This window comes from Pan paniscus, chromosome 15 (assembly GCF_029289425.2).
Source record: "Pan paniscus chromosome 15, NHGRI_mPanPan1-v2.0_pri, whole genome shotgun sequence".
Classification (NCBI taxonomy): domain Eukaryota; kingdom Metazoa; phylum Chordata; class Mammalia; order Primates; family Hominidae; genus Pan; species Pan paniscus.
In genome coordinates, this window is record NC_073264.2 from 76,437,204 (window position 1) to 76,458,659 (window position 21,456).

General features: G+C 44.5%; 1 protein-coding gene across 3 annotated transcripts in view; it reads left to right on the top strand.

Annotated features, from left to right (window-relative positions):
- JDP2 (Jun dimerization protein 2) overlaps positions 1 to 21,456 on the top strand; it is a 135,182-nt gene that overhangs the window by 16,931 nt on the left and 96,795 nt on the right. The window contains exon 1 of one of the 3 annotated variants that reach the window (XM_057299767.2): positions 12,614 to 12,631. The exons of the other annotated variants lie outside the window; for them this stretch is intronic. The gene's annotated coding sequence lies outside the window, so the exon portion shown is untranslated. Of the gene's footprint in view, positions 1 to 12,613; positions 12,632 to 21,456 lie in introns of those variants that run through there. 3 annotated transcript variants of the gene reach the window in all.

A 21,456-nucleotide genomic window follows, 5' to 3' on the forward strand; every position in this document is an offset into this window, starting at 1 on the left:
TACTAACCAGGCCCGACCCTGCTTAGCTTAGGAGGCTGAGGCAGGGGAATTGCTTGAACCAGGGAGGTGGAGGTTGCAGTGAGCTGAGATCACCCCACTGCACTCCAGCCTAGGCGACAGCAAGACTCCATCTCAAAAAAAAAAAAAAAAAAAAAAAAAAAAAAAAAAAAAAAAAAGCATGCCTGTTTCCCAGGCACTGTGCAATTTTTGCCTATACTATCTCACTGAATCCTCAGAGGTCTGTGGTTTGTCCACAGTGGGCCCTAGAACCAATTTCGGTGGGTAGAGCAGAGGCCTGAGCTCCCTGCCTGCCCCCATTCCCCTAAAGGGCTGGTGTAAGAAGTCTTAAGGAAAGACCCACCAGGGTTAATAGGCTGTGAAATTCACAAAGCCAGGTGTTCAGGGGGTTTCACCCTGGCTGTTGTTAAGGGCACCATCTGATTGCGGCAGCTTCACACCTTCCTTAGTGTGTACGTCTTCGGGGGTACAGGACAATCATAGCTCCCAGGACCTTCTTTTCAGAAATTAGCAACATGCCAAAGAGGAGAGAACCGTCCATGGAGGATCTGGAGGGACGTTGGGGTGGGGGATTTGAGCGCAGTGGGCCCAAGTGGGGAGAGGGCCTTTTTGGCCTCCTTTCCTCTCCTCCTCCATGCTTGCTCCTGGCCTCTACCACCTCTGTTTCAGAGGGAATGAGGGCTTCGGCCTGGCCAGAAGTTGCCCCGGGGAGAACTAGGGTGCTATGCCCACCTCTCAGTGAATGAGAGGTTCCTTTCCTTGGCCTTTTTAGATGACAAGAGGAAAATTTCACTATGTCCCACCCCGAGAGCTAATATAGCCTAATATAGCTAATATAAAACTATAAAGTTTTAAATGTATCATATATAATGATGACACATATGATATATTTAAAACTTTATAAAGTTTTATATGCTATATTTAAAACTTTATAAAGTTTTATATGCTATATTTAAAACTTTATAAAGTTTTATATGCTATATTTAAAACTTTATAAAGTTTTATATGATATATTTAAACTTTGGGGGCAAATAGTAGCCTCGAGTGGCTAACATGATTTCTGGGATGAATTTCTGTGGTTCTGGAAAGGCAACAACATTGACCTGCCATGGAATGCAGCCCCACTTCCCACCTCCTTCCCAATTTTGTCTGTAGTTTCCTTTTTTTTTCTTTTTGAGATGGGGTCTCACTCTATCACCCAGGTTGGAGTGCAGTGGTGTGATCTCAGTTCACTGCAACTCTGCCTTCCTGGCTCAAGTGATCCTCCTACCTCAGCCTCCACAAGCAGCTGGGACCACAGGCACGTGCCACCACGCCTGGTTAATTTTATGTCTTTTTGGTAGAGATGGAGTTTCACCATATTGGCCAGGCTGGTCTTGAACTCCTGAGCTCAGGCGATCCACCTGCCTTGGCCTCCCAAAGTGCTGGGATTACAGGCATGAGACACTGTGCCTGGCCCTACTGCAATTTCCTTTTCCCTTGCTTGATCTTCCAATTCACTACTCATTTAAAATAACTCTTACTCATAGTCTTATTCAGAGTAAGTCTTAGACTCTTACTCAAAGTCGACTTGCTTTTTGGTTGATTAACAAGCCTACGACAAATATGTATTGAAGACCTCCTGGATGTACAGCCATGCCCACAACTGTGGGCAAGGCAGACGAAGCCCCTGCCTTCTCGGAGCTTATAATCTAGTGGCAGAATCATTTCCCAAGCCCACAATGCAGACCTAATTCTGTGTTCTTGGTGTATCCTGGTTTAACCTCTAGAAGTATGTGGCAGAAACACATCCACAACTTGTTAGAATTATAAAAATGTAACACAACCATCCGGAGGCCCTCCTCCCCATCCATAGCACCCCACACAACTCTCCTCCCTTCCTATTTTATCCTGGAGATTGCATTTCTGTGCTATGAATACCAGTACTTAGGAGGGGCTTTTTTCTGACTGTTGTGTGGCCAAGAACTGCCACCAGCAAACATTCTCAGGGGCTGCCCAGCACTATCTGCTTCAAGAGGGTGGATGCTGAGGACAAATCCATCCTCACTGTCATGCCAGCCCTGCTGTCTGGGCCTCCAGGGGTACAGAGTGGGCAGGCAGGGACAGAGAGAATGACCAGCCTGGTGACCCCCCCAGCTCCTCCTGCAGGGAGTGAACACTACTCTGTGGATTTGCTATGTGGTTTGGACACACTCCCCAAGCTTTCTGCCTTTTGTTATGATACCATCATCTGTTTCCTCGTAGTTTCGGGGTCTGGACCTCACTGTGTTTATACTCAGCATCACGAAGCCCGTGAGCTTGTGTATACAGGAGGCCACCAAATGTTTGGAGATAGAGGAGGGAGGTGAGAGTGTGCAGACATCTGCCTCCGCGGGAAGCAGATTCTCCTCTCACCTAGGAAACAGGTTGGAGGTTCTCAGCCCTGGGACTGGTGCTTCAGGGCCTGCGTGGACACGATGACAGTGTAGAGTGACTCAGGACTGGTTGAGGGATGAAATCCTGGACATTCAGCCTGGAAGGGCCCTTTGATATAAATCTGGCCTGACCCTTCCCTTCCACAGAGTATTATGAGTTTCAGCATGGTGAGGTAACACCCTTGGCCACACAGTCAGTGGAAGAGCTGGTCTGGAATTGAGGATGCCTGTGTCTTAATTCACTGTATTTCTATTTTATTTTATTATTTTACTTTATGATAGAGATGGGGTCTTGCTGTGTGGTCCAGGCTGGTCTTGAACTCCCGGCCTCAAGTGATCCTCCAGCCCAAGCCTACCAAAGTGCTGAGATTACAGGTGCGAGCCACCATAACTGGCCAACTCACTGCATTTCCATCCTCATTTTCTATTTAACCCACCAATAGTAATTTGATTTTATATAAATACATGTCTACATTTTCATGATCAAAAGTACAAGCAATATTTTTAATAAAAGGTTTAAATATCCCAAATAGCCTACAAAGAAAAGAATATAACTTTTCCCAATGACTGTATCACGTCCCCAGAGGGATCTTAGAACCCAATGTTCCTGAGTGCAAATCCCAACATGCAAACCCTGACCCTGCCCTACCAAATGGTGCTTTAATACTTGAACCAACTCTCACACTTTGGAGCTCTTTGCAGGGTATGTGTGTACATGTTTGTGTGTGCATGTTTGCACATATAGGCATTTTTGTTGTAATAATACTTGTTGCACCAATATTTCAAATGAATACAGAAGTGACCATTTTTGGAAGAATCTGCCCCTCTTAAGATGCTCAGGCATTAGACATTGTCAGTGGTGGTCAGTGTTCCCAGTTCTTGCTTTTTTGCATGTGTAGGTGATACTGGATAGGAAGAGCCTAGCTTTCTGTACCAGAAGCTCAATTATAAAGTGGTTATTGGAACTGGGAATACATTTTCTCATAAAAATAATGCGATTATACATGATGGCAGTGCGGTTTAGTTAATCTTTGAAACTTGCTTAACTCCATATACAGTTGAAATACTGCCCATTTAGACTTAATGCAGGTATGAAACCGTCTTTTTCACCATCAGTGCTTAAATGGAAAAATTATAAAACTAAATAAGACATTGTTTGTAATGATCACGAATGCTGGTGGTAGGGGTGAGCAGCTTTTATTAGAAGTGGAGGTAGGTGGCGACTTTGCAAGGATGAGATGAGATATTCTAAGGGCTTTGGATGGGGATGGTCCCAGATCTTGAGCGTGGTTCATTTGACTTTTATGCTTTGGCTTTCTCTTCCTTCTCTTAGGCTTCATTAGCTCCACTGATAATCAGATGTGATTAGGGTTTGGGATTTTGCTCACCAATGGAATAGAGTGAAGGGAGAAAAAGGGAAACATTTTTTCCTCTTGAGATCAGTAGGTGTGAGTTGGAATACAGCAGACAAAGAAACTGCCTATGTATGGACTCAGGGATGCCCTTAGGGTGAGATTATTTCTTGCGGGGAGGAGAAAGGAAGCAGGAGAGAGCTGATACACAGGCCCACGCATGCAGCTTATGCCCAATGGTCTGTGGGGGTCACTAATAGTGCAGAGCCCTGCATGCTCCCTGTTTCTGATGAAAGTGTGAGTCACCTCAAATCAACATGTCAATACCATTCAATCAGCCCAATCCCATGCCATCCCATGGAAGAAATATTCTGCCAGCCAGAAGGAAAGATCTGATTGCCCTGACATTTTCCTGGAACCCGGACCCAGCCGGGCCCCAGAACAACTCCATGGACACGAATCCCAGAATCCTTCAGGGCACCTGGGGGAGTGGATGGGAAGAGAGGGACTTAGAAATTTTGAATGAGGCCTGAGCTCCACTTGTCTGAAGGCAGTACTGTGTGAGAGAGAGCTGTTCTTAGATGGGCCCATTAGGCCTCGAAAAGGAGAAAAGGAAAGAACTTGACATTACAAGTGTTCCCTGTAAGAGAAGAAAGGGGATGGTGGAGAAGAGGCATGATCACCTCCCTGTACCACCCGCCAGTGACACTGACCCTACCCTGGCTTAGCTAAAGTTAAACAAATGGAGTGATAGTGAACTGACATCCCAAATGCTGGTTTGGGAGGAAACAACCACAGACTCATTCATTGTGCTCATGGTGCTTATAAATACCTGGTTTAGGGAATTAAATGTTGATGAAGATTATCTAGGGGCTTATACAGTCTATCCAGCCCCTTAGTTCTTAAAATTTATCATTGAATCACATCAGCTATAGGTCGGAACCATGTGGTTTCAGTCTTCCGTGGAGATGATTTTAATCAGCTGTGTGTGTGTGTGTATATATACATATATGTACATATATGTACATATATACATATATGTACATATATGTACATATATACATATATGTACATATATGTACATATATACATATATACATATATGTACATATATGTACATATATACATATATGTACATATATGTACATATATACATATATGTACATATATGTACATATATACATATATGTACATATATACATATATACATATATGTACATATATGTACATATATACATATATGTACATATATGTACATATATACATATATGTACATATATGTACATATATACATATATGTACATATATGTACATATATGTGCACATATACATATATGTACACATGTACATATATGTGCACATATACATATATGTACATATATGTGCACATGTACATATATGTGCACATGTACATATATGTACATATATACACATATGTGCGCATGTACATATATGTACATATATACATATATGTGCGCATGTACATATATGTACATATATACATACATGTGCGCATGTACATATATGTACACATGTACACATGCACACATATGTACACATGTACATATATACATATATGTACACATGTACACATGTACACATGCACACATGTACACATATGTACACGTGTACACACATGTACACATGTACACATATGTACACGTGTACACATGTGTACACATGTACATATATGTACACGTGTACATATATGTGCACGTGTACATATGTGTACACATGTACATATATGTGCACATGTACATATATGTGCACATGTACATATATGTGCACATGTACATATATGTGCACATGTACATATATGTATTTACTTTTATATATGTATACATATATGTGTGTATATATACACATATATACATATACGTATACATACGTGTACGCGTATACGTATACACATATATACCTATATATGTATATATGTATTTACTTTTAAATAGCGACAGGGGTCTCTCTAGGTTGCTCAGACTGGTCTCCAACCCCTGAGCTCAGGTGATCCACCCACCTTGGCCTCCCAAAGTGCTGGGATCATGAGCCACCGCAGCAGGTCGTGTTTTTTTGTTTTTGTTTTTGTTTTTTCAATTGAGACAGGTCTCACTCTGTTGCCCAGGCTGGAGTGCAGTAGTGCAATCACAGCTCGCTGCAGCTTCAACCTCCCTGAGCTCAGGTGATTCTCCCATCTCACTCCCGCCCAAGTAGCTGAGACCACAGGTGTGCGCCTCCATGCCCAGCTAATTTTTATAATTTTTGTAGAGATGGAGTTTCGCCATGTTGCCGAGGCTGGTCTTGAACTCCTGATCTCAAGTGATCCTCCCACCTTGGCCTCCCAAAGTGCTGGGATTACAGGCATGAGCCACTGCGTCTGCCAGGAGATGTTTTAAGAGACAAAATTATGGGACTTCTTGTCATATTTATGGTTACAGTGTTGTTTTCTTTATGGGGATCAATGGAATAAATTTCTCTTTCTTCATTCCAGGAATAGTTATGCTTCTCCTAAACACCTGGCTTTTAGTTTATGGACACTATAAACCATACAACTGACCATGCCTCCTTTTTTTTCTTTTTTGCTCTACCCACTAGGAAGCTCATATTTAAATTTGAAGTTACATCTTGAGCAAATGTACAGCCCCTCACAACCGACAGAGCCAAAATGTCACTCTTAGCATTTTCATTTTATTTTTTCTTTCTTGCTCCTCTTTTTCCTTTATTTCATTTACCTATTGTTTTGCTTTCATTATATTTCATATACATATATATATATATATATATATTCTTTTTCTACTTTTTTTTTTTAACTGAGAGAGGGTCTCACTGTGTTGCCCAGGCTGGTCTTGAACTCCTGGGCTCAACTGATCCTTCTGCCTCGGCCTCCCAAAGTGCTGGGATTACAGGCGTGAGCCACCACACCCAGCCTATATTTCATATGTTTTAAAAAGCAATCTTAAATTATTCGGGGAACAAGGTGGTTAAATAAATAAATACAAAGGTGGCAATGGGGCACTGGCTCACACAAACCCAGTTGCTGAGTGTGGTTGGGTGGCTTTGAACAACAGGCTATTCATAAGTACAGGAAATTTGCAAGACCGATGTTAGAAATTCTGGAAGTACCTGCACTATTTATAGTTGCATTTTTAAACAAATTCTTGAATCTGAGTGGTGAATATGTGCCATTCTCACTGGAAAGGTAATTATTAAATTCCTTAGTAGTCCATTTGGCCAAGGTATGGAAGTACCTCTACGTTCAGGGGAACAAGCGGCTGGCAATTTCTTTCATCTAAGCAGAGCTGTTTTCTTTTTAAGGTTAATTCCACGTATGTGCCCATTCAAAGATCAAAGTCCAAATACTTAGTCAAAACCACTGATTTTGCAAATCCTCAGCCAGTCTTGGACTAGATTTGCAACCACCAAGTACTGAAGAAAGCAAAATGAAATCAAACCAGACCCTTACAAAACACATGGTGTATCAAACATTTTTTTTTTTCCTAGTTAGTACTCAATGCTGAACCCTGTCGCTCTTCAAATTATCCCTTTCTCCTTAACTGGGAAGAGAAACAATCAAATATTAGAGAAGGCTTGAATGGGTCAAATAAGGGTGTTTATTTTCTGAATTACCTCTCTCAGTCTAAACATTCTTTCCATTTATCCCTCTGTCATCTGGTCTCAAGAGGGAACGGCTGCATGGTGATAAGCCTACCTTTTTGCAGATGTTACAAGTGTGGGGTAAAGCTCAGCACTCTGGGGTGGGTACAGCATATGTGGGATTTGGAGCATAGGACGTAATCCAGGGTTTTCCTGGGGCTGCTTCCCCACCGGACCAGCTGGAGGCCAAATTGTGAAGAGGGAGAAGGGAAAAGATTGGTCCTGGTCCTTCAGCCATTCTTTTTTTTTTTTTTTAGATGGAGTCTCATTCTCATTCTGTTGCCCAGGCTGGAGTGCAATGGCGTGACCTCAGCTTATTGCAACTTCCGCCTCCTTGGTTCAAGCGATTCTCTTGCCTCAGCCTCCAGAGCAGCTGGGACTATTGGCAAGCGCCATCATGCCCAGCTAATTTTTGTATTTTTAGTAGAGACGGGGTTTCACCATGTTGGCCAGGCTAGTCTCAAACTCCTGACCTCAAGTGATCCACCTGCCTCGGCCTCCCACAGTGCTGGGATTATAAGCGAGAGCTACCATGCCCAGCCCCTTCAGCCATCTTTTCCAATGAATCCTGACTTTCACCCGCTTAGACTCAAGGATGTCAAGATTATCTGGCACACATTTTAACAGTGCAGAAAATCAACCCAGAATATGGAGGGGAGTTTGAAAATCCCACTGTATTGGAAAGAAAAGACTTTGGAAAAAAGAAAAAACCAACTTGTAACCTTCAAAAGAACATCTGTCTGGTTTTCCCTGTATGAGATATTGATGGAATTAATACACATTTGTACACACACTTGCCTTAAAAAACAGCCCCTCAGAAATGCACAGTGGTTCTCCCTGAGTGGTAGAATTCCAGAGGATTGTTTTTTGTTTCTCTTGCTTGGCTCTACGGTCTGCTTTTTTCTCAATAGATGCAAATAACAATATAGTTGGATGCTAAGTGGGAGTCACATTCTAAAGTCAGTGTGTAAAGAAGAAAATCATATCCAGTAAAATTACTTGTGAAGATAACTTCTCTACTAACATAGCATATACATGGCTTTATGTGTCACAAAGTAGTTGCCTTGCATTTAGGGGTCAAGATATATGAAAAATACACATTTTATACATTAGAGCCCATCGCAGGTGCCGTAAGGTGTCAAGGTTTGTGGTAAATGAGACCAATTGGGGAAGCATCTGCCATCTTTTTTCCTCAGTCTTACTGTGGAGCCCATATTCACTGAGTGGAATGGCCCAAGGAAACATCTTCACTCTTCGTATCATTTTCTCTCTCTCTTTCTCTCTCTTTTTCCAGGATGTAGGGTGGAGACTTGTCTTAAAGCTGAGTTGCAAAGCCAGGCAATGTTTTTGTTTTTGTTTTTTCTTGGAGGTGGAGTCTTGCTTTGTTGCTCAGGCTGGAGGGCAGTGCCACAATCTTGGCTCACTGCAGCCTCTGCCTCCCCAGCCTCAGCCTCCCCAGTAGCTGGGATTACAGGCATGCACCACCAGTATCATCATGTTGGCCAGGCTGGTCTCCAACTCCTGACCTCAAGAGATCCACCCACCTCGGCCTCCCAAAGTGCTGGGGTTATAGGCCTGAGCCCCCACGCCCAGCCCCAGGCAATGTTTTAACTTACATTGCATGTTGCAGATCAGTAAAAATTAGCAATGTATTCTAAGGGTGAATTTATTCCCACTTCACTCAGACTAAGGAAGACTTCAGGCATGAGGTGGTAGGGATGGGGTTGGTCGGCCTTTCCGGAGGCCATGCGAGTGCCTGCCACATTTGCTTGGCAATGCAGCCTGGAGGCTCTGGGCTGCTGTTGGCAAGGCTCATCTGTGAGGATGATTCTGTTGCTTAACTATGGGTCATTTTCCTCTGTGGGGTCCTGCTCTGGCTAGGTTGGGGTGAGTGGCAGAAGAAGAGATTAGTCGCAGGGATGGAGTGGAAATGTTTTATTTATCCCTCTTCCTCACTCTCTCATCCTCAAATACACACAGGTCCCCATAAGACTGGCATGTCCCTGGGAAGTGTCTGGGGTCCCAGACAGAGGGAGCATTCACCCACCACTCAACACAGACTTATTGAGAACCTATTATGTGTGAGGCACTGGGGATATGTATTGAGTAATGTTCTATAACAGACCTTCATACTTATAAGTACAAACAGGGGTAAGTTCTCCAAGAATAAAAGGCAGCATTCTACGAGACTCTATAACCAAGGTCCTAATTTGGGCCATTTTGGGGAGAGGGCTTTAAGAGAAGGGCTCTCTGAAGAGCTGCCATTGAGGGGCTGTGAGATGAGAGAGTGTTAGCCAGAATGAGTGTGGGAGGGTGCATTCCCTCAGAGGGTAAAACATTTGTGTCACTTCCAGCCAAGGAGACATGACCCCCTCCCTCGCCAAGAGCAGAGGAAGCCCTTCTTAGCTAAAAATAAGTTTGTTGAGCCTCTGGGGGAAATCCTGCCACTGCCCAGAGAAAGACCCCTAGAAAGGTGATTTTGTGGCTCTAACCCTCTACACCCACCCCACAGGATGTGTGGGGCTGGTGGTCCCCAAACTGCGGCTCCCGACCTTTCTAGCTAATTTTGCCTTCCTGAGAGTGTGTCTCCAGCACGGCTGGGCTCCCAAGCTGGGCGCCTGCCAGTCAGTCTGACCAGGGAAGGAACTATTTTGGGAATTTTTATGATGAAACAATATTTTTTTGGTAAACAAATGGAAAGCTGTTAAACAGAGCTGCTCACCCCTAGCTCCTGGTTCACCTTTCTCCAAGGGGAGGTGTCACAGAGGTGGCACTATCCAGTGGGGATACTGTCCCCTGGGCTCTCCCTCTCCAAGCACACACCCCATCATTTCTCCCAGGATAAATAGCTATGGCTCCCCACGTCCTGCCTTGGACTCCTTTTTTTTTTTTTTTTTTTCTTTCCTGGAGACAGGGTCTCACTGTGTCACTCAGGCTGGAGTGCAGTGGCACAATCTTGGCTCACTGCAGCCTTGACCTCCCTGGCTCAGGTGATCCTCCCACCTCAGCCTCCCCAGCAGCTGGGACAACACATGTGTGCCACCCATCTGGCTAATTTTTGTATTTTTTGTAGAGACAGGGTTTTGCTACATTGTCCAGGCTGGTCTCAAACTCCTGGACTCAAGCCATCCATCTGCCTCGGCTTCCAAAGTGCTGGGATTACAGGGGTGAGCCACTATACCCGGCTGCCTTGGCCTCCTTGAAAACAAAACTCTGGTGCAGTTTGGGATCGTGGGGGGGCTGGGCCCAGCCTGATTAGCTTCCTCAAGGCCTGAGATGGACCGGACTTAGAATGTTAGCATCGGAAGGGCCCTTAGAGAACATCTGCCACCCCTTACTGACCCCCTTCACAGGTGAGGGGATCAAGGCCCAGAGAGGGGAGACCAGTTTCCCAAGGTCATATAGCTTATCAGTCGCAAATGGGGTTGAAGCCTCAGATGTCAGACTCCTGGCCCTGTTCTCTTTCTTCAGAAATAACGAGCCAAGCTAGTGGTCAAAAAAAAAGAAACAATAGATTCCACTTTCAGTATTTTGTAGAGCACCTACAACTATACACTAAGAGCAAATCATAAGTCTGCTAAGTCTCTGAGCAATGACCGCACTCTCAACCTCACCTGGAAGAAGGCTCTCCTTCCGGGACTGGCCTGGCCTCTCCAGAGATGGCTGCCTCAGCCTACCTGTGCACTTGCCTCTGATTGGCTGCTGTGGAGACTGGGGCTGCGTTAGCCAGGGCACCTCTCCTTGGTGCCAGGAGACCACCCCTGCCCAAGCCTCGTTCCTCCAGTGGTTTCATCACCTCTTGTTCTACCCAATGGCCCCCAACCATCCACAGCTTCCAGGGCTTGGTTTTCTCAGCTGGACCATGATCCTATTTTTATGTTTGAGCTCAGAGAACATGATTAATGCCCTCTACTGAAAACAGGATTGATGCATCACCTTCTCCTACTGATGGATCAAATGGGGCTGCTGTAAAAATAGTAATAATAGCTACCCCTTATTGAGTCCCCACTGGGCTCTTATAGACGTCTCATTTCATACTCACAGCAGCTCTGCGTGGTAGAGGTTATTTGTCCCACTTTACAAATGAAGTTACTGAGTGCCAGAGAAGTCCAAGTTCACATGATCAATGAGTAAGTAGTAGCATTGGGATTCACCCAGCTCTGTCTGGCTTGAATCCTGCAGTTCTCCCCATCAGGCAGCCTCCAAGTATGAGACAAAGAGAATCTGGCCAGGAACATGTAGCAGCAGAAGGGACAAATGTGAGTTTCAACAGATTAAACATTAGGGTTAAAGGAAAGAGACAAACAGAACATGTCACCTGAGTTTTGAATCTTTTATTACTCTAGAGTCTTTCATTTTTGAGTGACAGAACCCAACTCAATTCAACTCAAGTAAAAGAGAGCTTGTCTTTATGAGTGTACCTGGGAAGTTCAGGGTTGCAGCTGGCTTTAGGAACAGCTGGATCCAGGGCACAGTCTTTCTCTTTCTCTTTCTCTTTCTGCTTGACTTTATTCTTCAGACAGGCTTTCTCCACATCATGGAATCAATGGTTGCTGGCAGTCCCAGACTCTCACCTCCCAGCAGAAAGGACCCTGTTTTTTCCCGCAAACTTTGGTGAGAAAATTCCAGGAAGGACTCCAATTGGCTGGCTTAGTCATGTGCCCATTTCTGAGAATCACCATGGCCAGGTGCATGGAGGACTCTGGGCTGCGGGAGGGGCATGTGCCACATGGAATGTGCTTCCCAAAGGGAAAAGGAGCTTTGGTATCTGATGAAGGGGAGAAAGCGTTCTGGAAAGACAGAAACAAAGATTCCTCTAGGCTGGGAGACTGGGATGTTGGCATCACTGATGGTCAGAGGGAGGAGATAGGAGGAATGGTTACTTAGTAATAATAATACTAATTATAACAACAGTCATAAGCAACATGTATTACTTTACAGCTTACAAAGCCCTTTCACATACCTTATTTAATCCTCATCCAATCTGGAAGGTAAGCAGAACAGAGGTTGTTACTGACCTCATTTTACAGATGAAGGGATAGGTTCGGAGAGGATAAAAGATGGGCTCATGGCTGGTAGGTAGCAAGTCTGGGACTCAGATGGACTCACAGTCATGTTCTCTGAATCCAGGTACAGGAGAGAAGACATGCTGTGCCTGTAATACCCGGTGTCCTCAAGGCAGATGCTACTCTCAAGGTAACAAGCACAGCTGAGCATGTCACTTTGGGGTCATTTAGCTTAGTGTGGTCCCTGGATAGGTTTTAAGTGCCACGTGGACAGGGACCTTATCTGTCTAGTTCACTAGTCTACCTTAGTGCCAAGCAGGTGTGGGGTTTGGAGACCAGAGCTGTAGGCAAGGACTGAGCCTTGGAGGGTGAGTGTGGGGAGAGAAAATGAGGAGGAGGAGCCCAAAATGCAGCTTGGTTGGCCCAAGCTCTAGAGAACCTTTGCCAAATGCACTGCCAGCCTCGGCATCTGCTGGGCAGACCAAGCTGGCCATATAGGATCTATAGACTGAAACCCCCCGGTCAGTGCAACTGAACTGGGTTAGCACCAGATATGCCCTACTTTGTGGTTCCTGTCTTTGCTGTATCTGACTCTGCTTCTCTGGGTAGATGTACTATTTGCATTTTAATTAAATTCAAGTCAATCAAACTCCACTTTTTGAACAACCAACTACATGCCAGGCATTGTGCTATGCTCCAGGGATATGGAGATAAGTAAGACACAATTTCTGCCGTTCTAAGGGCAACTCATTCATTAAGCCCCCATTATCTCCCAGGTACTTACTGTGTTAAGCACTGGGTATATAAGATTAGGTGAAATTCTTATTCTAGGTTGTAGGAGATGACCCAGATTTATGCCCAATTGATCCTAATACAAAGTGATAGTGATTTGATCTGCATATAAAAAAGTGTTTGGGGATTAGGGAGATAGAACAACTACTTTTTGTTTGGGAAACACAGGGCACTCTTGAGAAAGAGATGTTATCTGAGCTAGATTAGCAGAGCAAAGGAAAAAGGTAAGTGTGTACATGGCTTGCTTAGAATGTGAAAGGGGAACTGTTTGGTGTGGGGAGAGGTGGCTCACAGGGGGAGGTGGTGGGAAGGAGGCTAAGCTTAAAAACCAGTCAAGCGGTTTTTCACTTTATCTTTTGATGCCCTGTCCCTTGGAATGGAAATCTTTGCCTGGTGTAGGTGTCTGTGTTTTGCCATCCAGTCATCTGTTGGTTTCACACTTTGTTCTACAAGGAAGCCTGTTGCTTTTTAAGATGTAAGCTCCTAGTGGGCAAGGCTAGTTTCCATGCTTTTTTGTTTGTTTGTTTGTTTTCTTTTTTTATTGTTGTTCTGAGCCCAGTACAACACGGATCTTAAGCAGATTCCCTGCACTGCTGTGGTCCAGGTGTGTCAAAGGGAGATCACGGCTGCAAGCTCTGCTGAGTGACTAGGGAGCAGATGCTGGGACACTCAGAGGCTGCTAAAACCAAGCACCTTGGGCTTCCTCATCTACCAGCTGTGAAGTTGTCATGACTTATGTGCTGCAGTGGGCTGGTTGTCCACCGATATCCATTTCCCCCTCCATTTGATAACAGAACTCCAGAGTGGGAGCTGGACAGAAGGCCACCCAATCTCCTTTGTTATTGGGTCTGTCCATGTGACAATGTCTCAGCCACTGAGGGATCAGAAGAAACACACATTTGAGTGTGGCCCCAAAAAGGAGTGTATGGCTGCTTCTCTTCCCATTTCTCGTTCTTACTGGGGGGATGAGGACCACTGGAGAAGCTACCTTGGATGCAGCAATGGAAGCCCTGCATTGAAGATGGCAGAGCCACCCTAATAGCCTGGACCACCTACCTGTGGGCTGGTGTATTTCTTTTATAAAAATTTTTTTTTTGTAGAGACAGGGTCTCTCTTTATTGACCAGGCTGGTCTCAAATTCCTAGCCTCCAGTGATCCTCCTGTCTTGGCCTCCCAAAGTGCTGGGATTACAGGCGTGAGCCACCATGCCAGCCGGCTTGTGTATTTTAAGCCTCTTTCTTACAGCTTAGTTTGTACCAAAATCTGTTTAGTAGAAGGAACCTTAGATGACTAGTGCTTTGTCCTGCAGTCTCACAAAAGTCATCCTATTTTTCCAGGCCTCAATTGCCACATCTGTCAGATGGGAATATTAATAACTCTTTACTCTCTCCATGGGAAACTTCTAGGAACTGCAGATGTGCTATGATTTGCAAAGAGTAGAAAGCAAGGTAAAGTGTGTGGGGAGGGTTTTCAGGGTGAGTGAGTGAGAATCTCCCATCAGAGTTTATCATGCAGCCATTTCCTCTTCAGGGGCTTTTGATTAGCTCAGTTAAATGTCTGGTTCAGCTAATCAGAGCCAAGGTAGGCCCTGTGGTGGTTCACCATCTCCCCAGACACAATTCTCCCCAGCCTTTCGAGTGCTCAGAAAACACAAAGTTTGTCTTGGCTGTAATGGGTCAGACCTAAGGAAGTGATCCGGGTCGAAAAGCTTTTACACAATTGTAAGTAGTGGAATGTGCTGAACCCAGTTGAACCTCATTAAAATGCCACAGTGGGTTGAGTGTTCATGTTTCATGTTCGTGATGTTTGAATGTTTAAATTCACATGAAAAATGTAAGCAATGAGATGCAATAACTGGCAGGGTCTGGGCCACTATTTTATGCAGACGGCTACCTGATGGTGTTAGCAGTGTTGACAGAACACATTGACTCTGAAGGACATGGTGGGGTTTCAGCTCAGGCAGGATCTGCACGTGGCTTGTGGATGTTTCCCACTCGGCTAAGCCACCATGAACAGGATTTGGCTTTTCTTATGCAACCCTGTCCTGTGCTTAACACACACCTGGTTGATTTATGATACATGAAGGATAGAGCCAGTGGGATCTGGGAAAGAGGGGCAAAGAGCAGTTTGAGAATGTCTTGGGGAAATTGAATGAAGAAGGGAAAAAAGGAAGGGCGTTCAGGCAAGAAATAAGACAATGTGTTGGAAGATTGGGAACAAATTTCTTAAATATCCCACAGTAGAAGAATAATAAATTATGGCCCAATTACTCATTCCATTCATTTAAAAACACGTATTGTCTACCGTACACCAGGTTCCAGTGTTCCTAGGTTCAGGGACAAAATCCTGCACTTCATATTATGCACTATTTAAAATGATAGTTATGAAGCTTACATAACAACATGGAAAATGCTTATGATATAAATTTAGCAGAAGATACGAGGGTCAAATTAGTGTACACTGTGATGACAGACTGAAAAAAACAGATGCAGAGGAGAATGAAGTGAGAAACTATGGCAAAAAGTAATGATTGATTGTGTTAGGGTGGTGGGGTTTTGGGGCAACCTTTCTGAATTTCCCAAACTTTCAGTACTGTAGTCATATTGCATTCGTAAGTCTAAAAAAAGTGTTGTTGTTTTTTCTTAAATAAGAAGGGACATTATCCAACCAACTGACCCTCCCATATTAACTACCCTGCCACAGTAGCCTTTGAGAAGAACTTCACAATGGAGAAGCTCCTTCTCCTGTGCCAACCCAATTGCTGACATTCTCCAGTTAGCAGGTCCCTGCTGCTGAGAGTCTCAATCATAGATATTAAAGTTTGGGAGGGGCCCAGAAAGTCAAAAGTGAATCCCTATTCTTGGTGATGGCAAGTTCAGCAGCAATCTAGTGGAAATGAAGAGGCCTCCAGTCCAACACAGTATGGGGGCTGGTATTTCCCCTGACTCTCAGAATCTGCGTGTCCATCTATTCGGGGTATGAGATGAAGGGCTTGGCCAGCTTCTTACCTTAGGAATGTATGCACCAGGCACTGCTGCCAAACCAAGGCTAAGACACTCACTACTGTGCTTGATTCCCATGAAGTAAGCAACAGTTCTGTCTGCCTACTCCAAACAGACTTGTCCATGAATTTCCGATTAGCCTGCCTGGGGCATAACTCTGGGATGCAGCTTTGGAATCAGACAGATCTGAATTTTTAAAAATTTACAAACATTTAATTGAAGATCTACATGCACACAGTTAGAAAAATAAATGGCACAGAAGGACTTACAGTTAAAAATAGGCCTCCATCCCACTCCTTGGATTCAATCTTGCCTCCTGGAGGCAGTAGCTTTTAACTGTCTCAATTTCTGGTTATGCCAGTTTGCCTTCATATCTCTAAGCAATATGATAATTCTTCTCTGTTCCAGTAGGTCAGCTGGGGACATTATCTATTGTCTCCCTGCTCTGATAAAGTGGTGTCTTGGTCTGTTTTCTGCTGCTATAGCAGAATATCACAGACTATATAATTCATAAAGGCTCAATTTGGCTCATGATTCTGGAGGCTGGGAAGTCCAAGACTGAGGGGTTGCATCTGGTGAGGGCCTTCTTGCTGTGTCATAACATGGTAGAAGGCATCACATGGCAAGAGAGGGTAAGAGACAGTGAGAGAAAATGGGTTGAATTCATTCTTTTTTTTTTTAAATCAGGAACCGACTCCCATGCTAATGGCATTAATGCATTCATGATAGCTGAGCCCTCATGACCTAATCGTCATCTTTTTTTATTTTTTATTTTTTTTTGAGATGAAGTCTCGCTGTGTCACCCAAGCTGGAGTGCAGTGGTGCGATTTTGGCTCATTGCAACCTCTGCCTCCCGGGTTCAAGCGATTCTCCTGCCTCAGCCTCCCAAGTTGCTGGGATTACAGGTGTGCACCACCATGCCCGGCTGATTTTTGTATTTTTAGTAGAGACAGGGTTTCACTATGTTGGCCAGGCTGGTCTCAAACTCCTGACCTTGTGATCTGCCTATGTCAGCCTCCCAAAGTGCTGGGATTAAAGGCATGAACCACCAAGCTCAGCCTGCTAATCACCTCCCTAAAGGTTCTGCCTCTCTACATTGTTACAATGGCAATTACATTTTAACATGAGTTTTGGAAGGGACATTCAACCCATAGCAAGCAGGATTTAAGTCATCCATATACTCTGGTAGACACAGAGATGCATGACACAGACCTCTCTTCATAAATGGGCTTGCTGCCCAGCAGCGGGGAGTGTAGTCAGCAGATGGCCATCAGCTGCTGGCTCTTTCAGGGTCTGCCTCGGCTGCACAGAGCCACCTTGCCAAAGGTCATGCTGTTCCTGGGGCAGCCCATATCCAGTGACTGAGCAAGGTGAGGGTATAAAGGCCAGGCTATTTTAGTTCAAACGTGGACACTTTAAGGGTCAATACTCACTTCAGTGCTCTGGGTAGGGTTGGTGAAGGTTTTGTTGGGTCTGCATCACAATTCAACTTCTCCATCTGCCCAAACTTCCTCCTTCCCCTTCTTTTCACAGGTGTTGTCCTAACATATATTATGTGTGCCAAACTCTCAGTACCTGCTTCCAAGGAACCCAACCTGCACCAATCACCTTTGTCCCTCTTCAAATTTTTCAGAACATATTAATTTGTATTGTGTCAAATTAACTAAGCAGGGACTACATTTCCCCAAATTACCTCCCCTGTGTGGTTCCAACTTAGGGTTAGCCATGAGGGAAGTTTGTGCAAATTTGGAAGGCAGAAGTGAAGCAACAGCCATTTTTACTGTCTGAAGGTTGGTGCAGGCCAGGTACTGTTGAAGTTAGCATGAGTGTCAACTTGCTGGCATGCTGTTTATGGCTCCTCCAGCTGTTCCCATTCTCCTCCTTCAGCTCCTCTGTGTCCTGGGCCAGATGTGTCTGTAGTTCCATGATGGGAACACCAGCTTATCCAGAAGATCACCCACATCCTGAAGAGTGAAGGCAGAAAGAGGCGGATGCAAATGTGTTTGTCCTTGTTGGTTTCAGGTCCTTGTGGGTTTCAGGTTGTCCTTTCCCTTCCCCACTCCAATCTTTCTTCCCAGCTCCCAGTTCTGCTGACCTCAAGCCCAATACCAGACACAGAGGCAATACTCATGTAGAGTGTTTAGTCAGGTCCCGTAACTGCATAAAGTCTAACCCTTACAATAGTTCCCTTTTTCTTGAATCCTCACTGATACAGTCATTATTTCTAGTTCCTCTATCCATAGCTTTGTTTCATCAGCTCCAAGTAGTACTTGGCTCCTTACTCTGTATGGTAAGATATTAGAATCACCTCCCTTGTCCTTTCCTTTCCTCCTCCTGTCTCATCTCTTCTATCAGCTATTGATTTTTACATTGTCAAGTGTGGTAACATTACATCCTGTCCCAAAACCATAGTGAGCTCTTCTCTTCAGTGTCTATGGTCCATTCTAAAAGTTGAAAACTATCAAACGGCACTTCAAGTAGAGTATTTTGTGTGGATAAATGAGCACAATTTCTGGTAATGGGCTGTGATAATATTTCCTTCCCTACATATCAAGGGCAGATGCCTCTGTCACTCAAAGGATGATATTCTTAGCCACTGGATCAAACAGACTTTCTTGTTTTATGTGCCACCATTTGCTCAAATGCATCTTACCTCTTACATTGCTTTGTTTTTGGACTGTGACTTTCTTGTTTAATGGTTTGTTTTTCCCAGGGTTTTTGATTACTTTCTTTTTTTCTGCTTGGGTAAAGAAAACTAGGTCTTTGCCATCATGCCCCAATTATTGTTTAGCTTCTTACTCATTTCTTGTATTGCTTGAAATCCATTCTATTCTTCTGGAAGACATTCTTCTTGAGACCCACTGCCATTTTACTGAACACCAATTTATTTTGAGGCTCACTAAACAGTTGTCACCCTGTAATTTCTTTTCACTGGAATCTTGGGTTAATTCTACCATTTCATGTATTCTCACATTACCCTTTTGTTCCTTTGATGCTCACTCCAGTTTTGCTGGAGTGTGTTCTTGTTCAGCTTCTCCATGAGGCACGCACAAGAGATAGCTATCGCATACTTACAAGAGGACTTACCAGCTGTGTGACTTGGGCAAGTTCCTAATCTCTTTACTCTTCAATTTCCTCCACTGAAAAATGGGAATTATGTCACCTGGCTCATGGAGTACTGTGAAGATTACATTTGATAACATTTGTAGAGTGCCTAGCCCTTGGTGTTGAGCAAATTTTGATTTATTTCCCTAATTAAGCCACTCTTCTGCTAAGAGATCTTAGAATGCTCCCATTGCAACCTGGGCAACATGGCAAAACCCCATCTCTACCAAAAATACAAAAATTAGCCAGGTGTGGTGGTAGGTGCCTGTAATCCCAGCTACTCGGGAGGCTGAGGCAGGAGAATCGCTTGAACCTGAGAGGTGAAGGTTGCAGTGAGCCAAGATCGTGCCACTGCATCCCAGCCTGGGCAACAGAGCAAGACCCAGTCTAAAATAATAATAATAATAATAAAATAAATAAAGAATGCTCCCATTGCCTATGGAATAAAGTTCAAATTCTTTGGCATGACCCAAAGCCCTCCATAAATGGATCCCAATTGACCTTTCCCGATTTGTTTCCTATTACTTCAGGTACCTTGTGCCCTGCCAAACTCTTCGCCCAGCACATCTGTATCTTCTGGTTGTCCAGGCCTTGATTCTCTCTGTTTCCCCTGCCTGGAAAGGCTTTCCCGTAATATGTGTGTATCCAAACTCTATTTCCCTTCTCACCTGCTCCCTCCATGGTACGCCCTTCTCTGATCTCCAGGTATGAGCACTTCCCATCTCTCCTCTGGCTTTTATCCTCTCTACTGAGTATTTCATTTGCTGCGGCCACAGACCTGGCCGCTTGCCTGTGGATGGACCAAACTCTTTAAATGCTTCTCTGCAGCTGGGGCAGCCACAGTGTTGAATGATTCTCTTTTTGCAGGCTGGGGTGAATCCAAGATGCCTTTAGGCAACGTTTCCAGAGGGCCAAAAAATTATTGCTTCCTTCCTGTCTTGCCTGTGCAGCTTTCCTCTCCCAGAAACAGCCCCCCACACTTACCCCACACAGGGAAGTAAAGGAAAATTTACTTTTAGGGAAGTCACCTACTTGGTGAGCTCTTACAACCACTGGGAAAATGCTGTGCCATTGGGATTAAGTTAAAGGAACAAATTGCACATACTGCTGGGAGAAGTATCTCATTAAGTATGATTTTTTTTTCTTTCTGCCTCTCCTCCTCTTTATAACTTTTTTTTTTCTTTTTTGAGACAGAGTCTCGCTCTGTCACCCAGGCTGGAAGGCTGGCGTGCAGTGGCACGATCTCTGCTCACTGCAACCTCTGCCTCCCCAGTTGAAGCAATTCTCCTGCCTCAGCCTCCGGAGTAGTTGGGACTACAGACATGCACCACCATGCCCGGCTAATTTTTGCATTTTTAGTAGAAATGGCATTTTGCTATGTTGTGGTCTTGAACTCCTGACCTCAGGTGATCAACCTGCCTTGGGCTCCCAAAGTGCTGGGATTACAGGCATGAGCCTCCACGCCCGGCCCATATAACTTATTTTTAACACTAGCATTCATTCACTCACTCAGTGTTTATTCATTCTATCAGTGATTCTACAAACTTATTACATGACTCTGGGGTGCCAGGCACTGTGGAGGGCTTGGGGACACAGAGAGGAAAGGCATAATCCCTGCCCATGAGGAAATCACAACTAGCTTATATTGGCATACAGATCACTTTTCAACCATGAGGTCCTGCTGAGAGCAGGAGGCAGGAGCCTCTGAGGCTAGAAAGAGTAAGCAGCTGGGTGTGTAGGTGGGAATGGTATAGGAGGAGATTGAGATGGTCCTGGATGTCTAGTTGAAGAGGGCCCACAGAGCAGTGAGGTGTCTGAGACAGAATTTTCTCTGCCTCACAGTTTAGCCCTCAGGTATGGAGCCTGGTCAGCCACCAGGCTAGGCAGGAAGTTGGGGAGAGGGAAGAAGGGGAGATGATGCAGGCTCTGAATCCAAGGTTCTGCCCCATCACTCAAAGGACAATATTCTTAGACATATTCTCTCCTAACCCAGGTAATAACCTGGACAGCTCCTTGAACATTATGTGAGAGGGAATCACAGGAAAAGGAAAATCCCTTAGCTCACCCAGCTGCATTCCTAGCAATTTCTGTTCATTTTCAGGATGAGCATAGGAGT